The sequence below is a fragment of the Physella acuta genome, unplaced genomic scaffold (genome assembly GCF_028476545.2).
Source record: "Physella acuta isolate Inbredline_101_S28 unplaced genomic scaffold, ASM2847654v3 ptg000186l, whole genome shotgun sequence".
NCBI lineage: Eukaryota > Metazoa > Mollusca > Gastropoda > Physidae > Physella > Physella acuta.
In genome coordinates this window covers 1,147,476-1,157,236 of record NW_026731705.1, presented here as the reverse complement: position 1 = coordinate 1,157,236, position 9,761 = coordinate 1,147,476, and the positions used below count along the sequence as shown (strand labels likewise).

Here is a 9,761-nt window from a genome sequence, read left to right as displayed (position 1 = left end):
TTTTTACTTTCTCGTATATACGAAGTATATAGAAAGTATTGTAATCGTGAAAAAAAATCGAGATTTTAACAAATCTCGACGTTTTACACCTAACTGATACGGAAAAACATAATTTTGCAATCTTGTCCGTATGTCTGTGCGTATGTGTGTCTGTCTGTGTGTAAACACGATAACTTGAGTACCGTTTCAGCTAGGTTGATGAAATTTCATATATAATTATTTTATCAAAATAGTGGATTCTGATCAATTTTGAGCGATTTCCGATAACCGGAAGTGGTACTTTTTCTACTTTGAATTTTTCAAAAGCCTATAACTTGCGTACTATTTTAGATAGATGCATGAAATTTAACACATAAGTAAAAGATCTAATCCTCTACCTTCGGTTAAATTTTATGTAATTTCCGTTGACCGGAAGTACTAATTTGCGCTATTTCCGATTTCTCAAAAAATGCCTGTAAATTTATAAAGTACTAATAATATCCCGCATTTTTAGGCGTTCTCTTGGTGTGGGACGGAGTGGCCTAGCGGTAGAGAGTAGAGAGCTGGCCTGCTAACCCGTTAGTCTCGAGTTCGAATCCGAGTTCATGTCAGTAGACAGTCCCTGAGTCCACCCAACTCTGATGGGTACGTTACTCCTGTTAGGTAAAGTAAAGGCGGCTGGACATTGTGCTAACCACACTATCTCTTCATATACCGAGGTCACAGAAACAAGTGAACTCTACTTCCCTTGCCCCATAGACCGTCAGGTTTGAAAGGAAAACTTTTCACTTGGTGTGCATTTTTTTTTTACGAGATTCTATTCTATTATAAAAAGTTTAAGTAATTAAAAATGGATAACAAATATTGTCCATGTCCTGAGTTGCCATCCCTCGTAATTTTATATTAGAATATTCGAGAAAGTTTAGGGGAGATAACTCCCGGTTTTATTTATCTAACTGGTGTGTAATCAACTGCTGAAATAGTGCTGTTGCCCACTATGTGGGAATTTCTTTCATCGCATGAAGCACCGTATTTTTTGAAGGGGATGGAGGGGGGAGGTGGGTAAAATACGGCATAAATTATTACCTTGATTTATTGACCTTCATGTCGATCATCGTGCTCTGCTTATTAACAAAATGATCGCAACAAACTACCCTACACCCCTTCAAAATCTCCACAGAACAATTGAATTATCTATTAGTTAAATATTTAATTTTTCTGGTTAAATATAAAAATTGGAAGTTTGTATTATATATAAATAAAACGGTTTTAATGAATGTATTTATCAGAAAGAAGAATTACTATTGTAAATCTGTATTAGTCCTTACAAGCCGATGATGAAAACTGTAATACTAAAACTGTAAACTACATGTCTGAGGTAAAAATTGAGATTTGTTTTCTGCTAGTGGTGGTGTGGCTATACAGTTATTACAATTTTAACTATAAAATAATGTACTTAAAGTATTGATTTTTTTTAAATCTGATTTTTTTTTCTGCGAATCAATTAAAGTACGATCGAAATAGCAATTTAAATATTTATTTTAATCAAAGTTTTGACATTGACGGATTAGATATTTGACAAAACTCTCATTTATAAACGGGGACGACACTTGTACAGAGAGGGGGGATAGTTTGGTGGTAGAGTGTAGGTATCACATTCCAGAACTTGTCTGGTATCCAGATTTCTTTCTCCCGGCTGGTCAACGTCCTGTAGTCCAGCGGCTCTCTGGTCAGCAAAGACAGCAGAGAGGAACAGGAACATGAAGACCACACATACAGCTTTCATTTTCTGGGGATACAAGTACAATTATATGAATTAATTAATGTTTGTTATGCTTATTTAAACCTGAATACAATATATATTATATTATAATAATATACAACGGTAAAATAGAATAAGATAAGACCTGGAGACGTGACCTGGAAGTTGTCTTCAAATAGACTAAATACACCTGGGGACAAGTGGAGAAAATAGCCCACAGAAAACCATGACAGCTGTCTATAGTCCTGGCGAAAGGACATGCTAACTACCTAACTTGACTGTTCTTAAATTGACGGTTGTAAATCAAAACTGATTTCGTATTGTCCAACAAGTCCATAAACATTAAGCATCCACTATATTTTAGTTCAACATTAATACAATGTGTGGTGTTTTTTTAAATAACGTGAAGTTTTAGGAAAAAATGGAGATCATCGTTTTTTATAGCTGACGAAAAATAAAGCATACTGAAATCCTATTAATAGTTAAGATGATGGTTGCTAAACCGAAAATTCTCGAGTACGAAACCTCAGAAAGATAGTTTCGATAACTCGTGACATAAACTCTTCATAGAGAGAAAACGTGTAGTTTGTTCTTTGTAGGACAAAGATTATGGAAGTGATCCAAAAGATAAGCAGGCTGAAATCGCAGTCCATTTACATAGGTTTACACGTAATACTTTACTGAAAAACTAGAATTAAGAACGGAGAAGAACTAAAGGTTGACACGTAATACTTAAGTCAAAACTAGAATTAAGAACGGAGAAGAAACTAAGAAAATCACAACAATATCCCCATTAACGTTATAACGTTTCAGTACTCACCACAGGGTATATTTGGCAGCACAAGAATTGTAAACTGGATGTCTTGAAAGTGTCTTGTGATCACATGAGGTCTAGTCACTGTTTATATAACACAGTCCCCGTGTCTAATTCAGGGGATGAATATTCAAGATATGGAAATATGGAGTATCTTGGTAACACGAAACATAATTTATTGTGTTGTTTTAATGACAAAAGTCTAAGCAAATCTTATACACGTTGCATAATTTTATGGTAAACGAAATACAAAGGGTGACGGCTTAATGAATAAACATGCGTTGGTTACGCCAAGAAAGAATATTATTGCGATGACGTCATACAAATCGTTGCTTCAGAAAACATAATCAAACGAATAAAGAAGACGATAAGATCATAAGATACATTTATTGTCCAGCATTTGACGTGTTACATAGTATGTAGAACATTAAGAAAGCTGCCCATGAATAACTAATTCTTTTCAGGTAAGATTTATAAAAAATATTGTTGATACGAGTATATATATATATATATATATATATATATATATATATATATATATATATATATATATATATATATATATATATATATACTATATATACTATAAATATTTACATGTACCAATTTTGGAACAGAACAAAAGAAAACACAAACACAACACAAACACAACACAACACAAACACAACACAAACACCACACAAACACAACTTAAACACAATACAAACACAACACAACACAACTTAAACACAACACAAACACAACACAACACAAACACAACACAACACAAACACAACACAACAAAAACACAACACAAACCGGTAGCATTAAATAAAACAGTAGATCTTCTTGTAGTTTGGTGGAGTTGTCTATAAAAGAGCTTTCTGGTACGACCGACAAAAACGAACTCCTTCGTTAGCAATAAAGGACAGACAAAAAAAAAACGCAAAAAAGACACAAATAATAACCTGCGGGAATTCTTGTTCCCAAATAAAGATGTCATTTGTTACTTCAATTGTCTTTGATTAAAAATAATAAGAGGAAATCAGTACCTACAGTGTATAGAATAAAAAAAAGACAGTATTAAACATACCTGTCTGAGCGCCGAAGGACGCCCGGATTCAATTCACTTAAAGACCATAGTAACCTTTTTTATCCACAGTCTATCGCACTGTTTAAAGCGAAATTATGCACCATAGCGCTCACATGATAGCCCAGGGCGCAAAATTGAACCCTGGTGGGGTTCAATTAGAAATTTTATAAACGTTGATACATTTTTTTTTTACATTTTATGTAATGTTCATATTGAAAAATATTATTTTAAGTATGCAAAATGAAAATTGTTTTAAAATACTTTCAATATCAATTTTTTAACTCACAAATTTAGACCAGATTACTTTAGACATCTAACAATTGAATCCATAGAAGTATCGTTTTTTTTTTCTTGTATTCCTTTGTAATCCACGACCAACATAATTACAAACATACTGAATTAATCTTTATATATTAGATAAATATATATGGGGCCCAAAATTTTTTTTTTTTGCAGGAGAGCCCTTGTTAAATAGTTCTGCCACTGCATGTAGAATGAATATATACAATCTGATAACGTGATCGATATTAGCTGCAGCAGTTTGTAGCTTCTGGTTGCAGTGTCAAAATTTAAAATCTGTATCTTTTTTAAAGTAATTTCATCATAATCCATGAGCGCCTTAAGAAATATAGAAATTTATTCATTGATCTTCATTGTAAATTTGTAAGGGATTCCTTGCAACATAGTTATGTTGGTTCCGTCCGCAACCTGTTTTTCCTTTGTCAGAGAAACAATCACCATCATTCATCAAGTCATCACCAGTGTATATTGTATATAATTACCTGCTACTTTAAACAATACATGCAAGTTCGTTGCCTTGCTGATATATTTCAACTGAATTTTAGGTCGTTATCTCGTCTAGCACATTGCAAACATTTTAAACGTAATCTATTACCAATTTTTATAATTTGTAGATATGTAAAGTGAATTTTAAAAATAAATCTATTTGATCAATACTTCAAAAATAAATCAGATGTTATTAACTCTACTTAGTTAATTTCGTTGAATGCTAATATAAAAATGAAAACACACGTTGTGCTTATAAACATCCATTGTAGTTATGTCATACTTTGGGATAATAATATGTTGGTAATTTGTTTTTCTCAAATCTACACAAGTGATGAGTACCTCCTCTTGTGGTGCAAAAAAGTAAATCGAAATAGAAAAACCATTACGTTTAATTTGGTTAATCTGAATAATTTACTTTTGATAGTTTTTACTTTGAAGACATGAGATCTTTTTTACTTCTACTTTTAAATATTGATATTTATGTCAGTACTACGCATACTGCCTAGCTTCGCTTAGGTTTTCAAAAACATTTGATAATTTGAATACTAATTATTTAGTGATGGATGAGGTGTGGAGTGCTTAAATTTAAACAGTAATGCTAATTTTAGAGAAGAAGTTGTATGTTGTTTAACATCCGATATAAGAAAAAATATCTGCAATTACGCAATTTATAACTAAAATGGAATTAGAATTACAGAGGTTCCATGAACAGTATATCTCATAATTTATATTACATTAGCTTTTAAAATTAATTTTTTAATTTAATTATGCTACGTAGCTTAATTAACAACTTATTTTTTTACTGAAACAAATGCTCTACTTTGTCGTTTTCTGTTTCTGTTTAAAATCGTATAAAATTATTTGAAAAATAATTATTTAAAAAGGCTATCTCCCTTGAAAATGGACCAAATGACGTATGTCTTTGTTTACTTTTTTAAAAAAACAAACAGTTACTATGCTTATATTAGAAAATACGATATATGAACATGTTTAACAACTACAATGGCTTTTTCCGACGGGAATAAAGTTTTCTTTGTTACCCTCGAGGGTCCGTCTACGACCTGAAATAATATTAAGGGGATCGTTCGTCAATTTATGTATATATATATATATATATATATATATATATATATATATATATATATATATATACATATATATCTCATATAAGGAGAATTTCACTCACGGTCATCTTTTAGCCCTGGTCGAGGGCTTTGAGTCTGACCAACAGTTTTTCCATATGGCCTAGTCATCTATAGAAGTGTATGCAAAACATTAGCATGATGTACAGAGGTTAAGTAACCTAAAAATTGTGTTGAATTCCCTGTTTTCCCCATAAAATACAAAGATTATATAGGGAAATACAACTGGTCAGTTTTGACCCCTTTACGATGTTTTCCCAGATATGCCGAGTTTTTTGTGACATCCCTAGATGTTCTTCTACCACCTCACAAAATATCAAGGGGGGTCGTTCGGAAAGAATTATTTTCGTTATATAGCTCAAATTAGGAGATTTTAACTCACGGTCATTCTACATCAAGCTGTATTTAGAACCGACTATAGATAAAAAAATCGTTAGTATTATATCTGAGCACAGTTTAAAGTAGACTTAAGGGATTGAGATTAGGGGCTCGCAGATTTAAAGAATTGAGATTTGAAGTTCACAGACGGGGATTTAGATTTGGGGCTCACATATTTAAGGGATTGAGAGTTGGGGCTAACAGACATTCAGCTGAATTTAAGTATATTTAATAGGTACATGTTCTTATATGTCCAATGTCCGTCATTTGAATTTTCTCATCATGACACAAATTGCAGTCATTATTTATTATCTTTTTAAGATTCAGGTTTCATTTAATAGTAATAACGTACATAATAATTTGGCTGGCATTTATATGGTTTCATTAAATTACAATTACTGTCTAAGATGCAAACCTCAGCGCTCATTCAAAAAGTAGGCCTAAATATCTACCTGCCTGTATACCCTGTTACCCTATGAATGAACTATTGACTTACCAAATTGTTGCCGGCAATGAACGCAAAAATAGAAAGAACAGCTGTTTTGTTTAGATACCAACCTAACACTCGGTTTTTAACTCTATATAAAGAAATAGGGGTGGCACGAAGTGAATGATTTTCTTGTAGTGTAGAATGATCAATATAGGGAAAATCAGAAACGTTAAGGTAGCTTCATTCTAATTAGAGACTTAAATCTAAACGATACGAACCGTCACATGGCTTAACGACTCGCAAATTACGAACCTATCCCGATCTTACTTTCTATCTAACTGGTTAGTGATGAACTGCTGAAGTAGTGCTTATTCTTTCATGGCATGAAGCACCGTACTTTGTTCAAGAGAATAGAAGGGGAGTTGAGAAATAAAATACGGCATATATTTTGACCTTGATTTATTGACCTTCATGTCGATCATCGTGCTCTGTAGATTAACAAAATGATCGCAACAAACCACCTAACACCCCTTGAAAATCTCCACAGAACATTGAATCATCTATTACTTAAATATTTAAATTTTCAGGGTTAAAATAAAAATTGGAAGTTTGTATTATATATAAACTAGGCATACTGCCTAGCTTCGCTTAGGTTTTCAAAAACATTTGAGAATTTGAATACTAAATTATTTAATGACGGCTGAGGTGTGTAGTGCCTAAATTTAAACAGTAATGCTAGTTTTAGAGAAAATATTGTTGTTGTTCTTTGTCTTTCAAAGTCTATTTTCAGAGAAAATATTGGGAAGTTCGAAATGTATGACTAAAATGGTGGAACTACAGAGGTTCCATAAACAGTATATCGCATAATTTATATTACATTGACTTTTAAAATTAATTAACTTATTTAATTAGGATACGTACTTTAATTAACAACTTATTTTTTTACTGAAACAAACGCTATACTTTGTCATTTTCTGTTTATGTTTAAAACTAGGCATGCTGCCCAGCTTTGCTTAGGCTTTCAAAAACATTGAGAATTTGAATGCTTAATTAATTTGCTCGAGGGTCGGTCTACGACCTCAGGAGTTATGAAGAGGTTCCAACGTGGACATTTTTTTTCGATTTATAGCTCATATAAGGCGCCGGTCAGTCGAGGTCAGTTTTGACCCCCTCATCGTAGACTTTTCGGCCAACCGGCCCCCGTGTTCTGTCGCCCCAAGGCAAGATCCTGCCAAATTTGAAGCGCCTGCGGCGCCGGGAAGTGCCCTATCGGGCACCCGACAACTTTGCTTTATATATTATAGAGATTAGCAAATTGCATAGATAAATAAAGATTTCAATAAAGTAATTTTGCCTGAAATACTTAAGTATAGAAATGTATTGTTTGGATAGATTCTAGATCTAGGTAGGGTCTACATCTGTGTAAGTCGTTTTTCCGTAGATCTAGATCATCTAGATCTAGTTCTAGAATCTCTAGATCTAGAATCCTATTAGAATTTTTTTTTTAAAGTTTAGCCCGAGCGAAATTGTATTGTATAAATTGTATAGCGTACGTAGATCTAAATCAAATTTGAATGAAATAGTTCATGTCTTTTTATTCCAAACACGGCAGATGACGTTATTAGTTAATGTATAAACATAAGTGACGTCACTGTTTTATGCATTCTTTTTCACAACAATAAATGCTTTTCCTGTTGCATAAATAAAACTGTGTCTCTACATTTGAATACGCCTTTATTTTTAATTTTTCTTTTTTAAATAAAATTGTGGTTATACATTTAAAACATCTAACATATTATTTTCAACAAAAGTCCGTATAAAGTTCTTCATATATCGCTGCAGTTTCTGACGTGATGTCCGGCGAAAATATTTTGCGGACAGAGAGAGAGAGAGAGAGAAGAGCGCACGGGGCCTTTTATAGATTAGGATAGTATACAATTGTTTGAGAAATAATTATTTTTAAAAAGTTACCTCCCTTGAAAATTTAGCGAATTAAGTATGTCTTTGTTTACTTTTTTTTTTACAAACAATTGTTAATAAAAAAATACATCATCTGGACAAATCAAACGACCCTAAGGTTTTTTTTTCGACGGGAATAATGTGGTTTTTTTTGTTATCCGGGGTCGGTCTTTGACATCACAAAATATTAGTGAGATCGTTCGTCAATTTATTTATAGATATCTTATATAATGAGAATTTCATTCGTGGTCACTTTTTAGCCCTCGTTGAGTGCTTTGATTCTGACCAACAGTTTTTCCATACGGCCTAGTCATCTATAGAGATGCATGCAAAAAATGGCCAGATAAATAGAGGTTGAATATCCTAAAATTTATGTTGAAATTACCCTTTTTTCCCCATAAAATACAAAGATTATTTTGGGAAATACAACTGGTCAATTTTGACCCATTTCCAGATTTTTCCCGGACATAGCGAGTTTTTTCTGACACTCCTAGTCGATCTCCTACCACCTCACAAAATATTAAGGGGGGTCGTTCGGCAAAAGTTTTTTTTTCGTAATAAAGCCCATATAAGGCGTCGGCTAGTCGAGGTCAGTTTTGATCCCCTCTACGTGGACTTTTCGGCCAAGCAGTTTCGTTGTATAGCTCAAAAAAAAAAAGATTTTCCTGGCGGTCATGTGTAAGCTCTCGTCGAGGGCTTTGAGTCAAACCGACAGTTTTCCATAAAGGTCAAGCCATTTACCTAGGACCATGCACAAAATTAGCCAGATATACTGAGTTTGAGTACCATAAAATCCGCGTTAAAATGGCCCTCTGTTATCCCCATAAAATACAAAAATTATATTGGGAAATACAACTGGTCAGTTTTGACCCATTTCCAGATCTTTCACGGACACGGCCAGTTTTTTCTGACACCCCTAGTCGATCTCCTACCACCTAATAATATATCAAGGGGGGGCCTTCGGCAAAATTTTTTTTCGTAATATAGCCCATATGAGGCGCCGGTCAGTCGAGGTTAGTTTTGAGCCTCTCTCCGGGGACTTTTCGACCAACTGTCACCGGCCCTCTCGTTCAATCGCCCGTAGGCACCATTGTGCCAAATTTTAAGCACATGCGGCGCCGGGAAGTGCCCTATCGGGAACCTGACCACTTTGCTTTATATATATAGATAAAATGGTTGTAATGAATGTATTTATAAAAAAAAAAGAATTACTATTGTAAATCTGTATTAGTTCTTACAAGCCGATGATGAAAACTGTAATACTAAAACTGTAAACTACATGTCTGAGGTAAAAATTGAGATTTGTATTCTGCTAGTGGTGGTGTAGCTATACAGTTATTACAATTTTAACTATGAAATAAAGTACTTAAAATATTCATTTCTTTTTTTAAATGTGAATTATTTTTTTCTCCAAATTAATTAAAGTACGATTGAAA

The 9,761-nt window shown here is 33.2% G+C and overlaps 1 long non-coding RNA gene across 1 annotated transcript; it reads right to left on the bottom strand.

Annotated features, from left to right (window-relative positions):
• Window positions 1-1,500: 1,500 nt before the first annotated feature.
• On the bottom strand, window positions 1,501-2,654 carry LOC131936732 (uncharacterized). Its single transcript, XR_009386093.1, has 2 exons — window positions 2,562-2,654; window positions 1,501-1,768 (listed from the first exon to the last, which is right to left on the bottom strand). It is a non-coding gene; the product is annotated as an uncharacterized LOC131936732 (long non-coding RNA).
• Window positions 2,655-9,761: the final 7,107 nt, after the last annotated feature.